A 4,723-nucleotide genomic window follows, 5' to 3' on the forward strand; every position below is an offset into this window, starting at 1 on the left:
TACCTCACTTTATCCTTGTTAACTCAGGATACTGAAGTAAAGGTGCTCATTGTACCAACACAAGATTGTAACAAACATCACCTTTTCTGTTTCGGCGCAATATGACCAAACTTGTATTTGGTGCGCCGTGCTGTTAAATGACCACTTCCGCTATAAATGAACATCATTTTTGCACACCAAATTGTGCTTTAAAATTCATTCTATAAGGGGATAATTAGTGACATATCCCTTATCGATAGCAAATATTGTGTTTTTGTTGCTGCTGCTGTTGTTGTTGTTGTTGTTGTTGTAATTCATGAATATATAAGAATAATATATATCAAATATGTGTACAAAATGCACTTTGTCACTAAATACATTCATTTAAATACGATTCAACATTTAATCGCTCAAAGTTTACATTATTTCATAGCAAATTATTATACAATGAAACGAATTGATTTACGAAATTGATTGAATGAAAGTGTAATGGAGAATAAAAGATTTCTAAACTGTTTGTTTGTTTATCTAAATAAATCAATACATTTGAACATGCTCATGTTTGTTGAAAGTAATACGTGTAAACCAGGATGACATATCAAAGCCGTACTACTTTAAATGCATTTAATTTAAAGTTAATGCTTATGCACTATCGCCGTCATACTTAGTTTAAATTGACTTAAACTATATTGGTGCGCCGTGAAACCAAAACAACCCCGAAACATGTGTTGCTATAAATGACAATTTAGCTTGTGCAATTACCACACGCACTTGAAAATTCTTTACCATTGACTTAATATGAGTTCATCGTGTTCTCGGATTTATTTAAATCAGTATGTAAGAACTTAAAAATCACTGTTCAAATCGCAAAGCTAAACTTTCATTTCACAGAGATAAGTGATGCCGTAAGTGCTAAACATTGTCGCATCACTATGCAAATTTATTTTATGTCTTTTCTTCACGTAATGTTTAAAGTTATTTTGAATCTCTATGTCTGATTGTCTGCTGTCTCAAAATAAATGAGATTGCTTGTGAACACTTCTAGATGTACTTAAATGTAAATATGCCTTGTTGAATGTTCTTGGCACTCCACAGAGGGTTAATGTACTTTTGTCTGTTTTATGGCGACAATTGTATACAATTAGAATGTAAGGGGATTGCACACCTGGTTCTAGCGGGCGAAATTGTTGCAAATTTGACAAAATGTCTACTGAATAAATTGAGGCAAAATATGATTTGAAAAGTCACTTGTCAAATCTCAAAATATACACATTACCAGTTTATATCTTCAATAGCATCGTCAAATCAGAAGCTATGAAGTTGAAAGCTAAATCCACGTGTGTCATAAACATTGCCTTAATGAATGGGCATATTCAAAAATATAATTCATATAAATTCATTCATATAAACTCACTTACGTGTTGAAAATAAATACGTGCGGGCGTTATAGGTTTTCATTGCTCGGTTGCCATTTGATCAAGTTTGCAACCATATTGCTCGCTTGAACCAAGTGTGCAACCCTTGAGTTACAATACACAAGAGAAGAAGAAGAAAAAACAACAACACAAAACGCATTTAATTTAGGACCAGGATAACTACTTTCTTCTTTTTTTCTGTATGACTTATCTTCGCTTTTTTATCAGAAAATATGTTTCGTAAAGTACATAATGTAAGTCATAACATATCAATGAAAAGTAGGTGTCTTAATGATTGAGTATTTAGTGTCTCCGTCATATAACGTCTTACTTATCTCAGGTCTTGGGTCTTGATTAGCCGATGATGATCAATTGATCATCTCTTGCTAAGAGTGTTATATGTGCCTTTTTGACGAAGAGTCAGTTTAGATGTCCAAATTTCTGTTCATGCCTGTAATAATAGAATGTTTGACTTATTGCGTTATTGGACTTTAAAAATCCTTATCCTTGAGTATGTTGAAGAAGAAAGAAAATAGCTAATATTTTGATGATTAAATAGCACAATTATTAAATTTGGGTATTAACACTTTTTACAATACATTCTTGTATGTATTTATCTGATACCTTACCAGTGTGTGATCGTGTCATGTTACAGTTGATGTAATTCCTAAACTTAGCTTGAAGTATTGATGCTGTTGTTGAATATAGACAAATGCTCTTACGATTAATATTATAACATTATTTTGACGGGCAATGTAACTTTCATTTGTACTATATCTAACGATGTTTGTCGATCCGTTGTTCATATTTTTGAACAAGGGTAGACAACAGAAGGCAATTAAGATTATCAATTGCCAAACAAAGTAATTTAAAATTGAATTATTGTGAAATTATCACAGAACGACACTTATTTATTGCAAACGGCTCTTAAAACGTAATTTAGTTTAAACATATTTATTCTCAGAATATGTACATAATAACATTTGAAAATTATACACATACAAAATTTGACAATATTCAAAGAAGAGGATTAGAATGAAAGACTAGGTCTTATAGAATTCTTCTCCGTTTAGTTGTTAAATATATCGGTGTCGAACTGGTGATCTAAAATTTTCTGAGAAAAATATATATTACCAAATGTATAATAGAAACAAAGAATATATAGGAGTATGAAAGAAGTAGTAATTCAAAAGAGAAAAGGGGAAGAAGAGTCTCATAATTATTTTGTTATGTGTTAATTCGTTAAAAAAGGAATCTTTTAGTTTTTGCTATAAAAGACTGCACGTTAGAGAATATTGTTGAATTATTCATCATCTGATAGGCAGGGTTTCGAAGAGAAGAATATCGAGATTGATATCAAAAGCTTGAATATTAGTAAATAATTTCATTTCGGTACAAGTTGTAGCGATAACATTCAAAGAAGAAGTGATAGTTGCTTTCGATTGACCACATTCACATAAAGGTGAGGGGTGATATGTTTCTTAGAAAAGATGATAATTTAAAAGAACTGAATTTTGTGCGAAGACGTAGGGATGGAGAACCCTAGTAATTTTCTGTTACCATGTAAATAAGTAGTATTTTGGTGTGCGTTTCTTGTTACGTGTTAAGAAGTTCTTGAATGATGAAAGTGTTGGTAAGTCCGAACTTCGGTGGTAAGTTGTTCCAATCGCGTATAGTTAGAGGGGAGAAAGGAGTTGTAGTTATAAAGAAGTTCGCGCATATATTCCAGCAGTATTATCAGATTACGTAAATTATACCTTGTGTTAGTTTGATCAGGAATTAAGGAAGAGAGAAAGTCGGGAGTCAAATTGTTATGCATTTTATAAAACAAATTAATCGGTGATTATACCGTCTTTGTTCTAATGTTTCCCAATTAAGTTCTTGAATTAGGCATTCGATAGAAACTAATCTTGTCGCACCTGAAGCAATCCTAGCACATTCATTCTGAATCTTATCTAAGCTTTCGAGTTCATATTGAAAAGCATTTCCCCAAATGACGTCTGCGTATTCAAGAATAGGAACGAATGAATGAAGTGTAAATTATCTCAAGAGATTTTCTGTCCAAAGAATATTTCAACTTTCGCATTATAATTGACGCGCTTCCAAGCATTTTCGGTTATATATTCAATGTGTGAAATGCCAATTACAGTTATTAGAGAGAATAAATTCCTAGGTGTTTATGATCGTTAACTTCTGTATATTTTGATTGAGCATATAAAAGAAGGGTGGTTTGCGTTATGTTTTCTAGATACAATAAGTGATTCTGTCTTTGATGGGTTGAATGTGACAAGCCAATTAATCTGCCCATGTTGTGATTGTCTGTATATCTGTTTGTAACTGTTGAGCTGCGACTAGTGGATTTTTTATGACAATATAGAGACTTGTATCATCAGCAAAAAAGGTTGACAGATGATTGGAGATCTAGAACAATATCATTTATGAAAAATAAGGAATAGCAGAGGGCCAAGAATAAGAACCTTGTGGTACTCCAGCTGAAAGAGTACCCCAAGATGATTTTGAATTAGATATAACTACACGTTGACGCCTATTAGTGAGATAGTTAGAAAAACCATTCGAGGAGGCTGCCGGAAACACCTGCATATTTGAGTTTTTGAAAGTATACCTTTATGCCAGACTTTATCGAACGCTTTACTGATATCAAAGAAAATAACCCGAGCTTCTAGACCATTGTCAAGTGCTTTGCACAGTGTATCATAGATAAAAACAAGTTGATTAACAGTAGAAAGTCGCCAGGAATAAAGCCGGATTGAACAGGAGTAAGAAAGTTGTTAGCTTGGAGATGGTTGAAAAGATGTTTGAATATTAGCCGCTCAAAAACTTTTTCAATTGTATTAAGAAGAGAGATAGGGCGGTAATTATTTGGAAGAGAGGAGTCACCTTTTTTAAAAATTGCAGATACATGGGCTACTTTCCATGTCGATGGTACTTTACGACGAAAGAAAGTGAGGCATTAAAACAAATCACAAAGAGGTTGAGAGAGTTCATGTGACGCTTCGCGTAGAATTCTATTACTTATACCATCAGGACCGGATGCTTTTTCAAGATTTAATGATCTTAGGACATTTTCTGTTTCAGTTTCAGTTAGTGTAATTTCAGATAGTGAAGTTTTGTCATTGATGGACCAAGATCAGGTACATGCTTATTTGAATCTTCAAATGAGTGTTTGTTTAATAAAATGGTCGTTTAATAAATTTGCTTTGTTTTCATCTGTAAAGTTAAGTTCGAGTGTTTCTGGATTTTGTAATGGGGGTATTGGAGTTATTTGTTGTGATGATATAAATGATTTTAACGTTTTCCACCAGTCTTTA

Source organism: Ruditapes philippinarum, unplaced genomic scaffold, assembly GCF_026571515.1.
Source record: "Ruditapes philippinarum isolate M1 unplaced genomic scaffold, ASM2657151v2 ctg4409_1_1_1_1, whole genome shotgun sequence".
In the NCBI taxonomy this organism is placed as follows: Eukaryota; Metazoa; Mollusca; class Bivalvia; order Venerida; family Veneridae; genus Ruditapes; species Ruditapes philippinarum.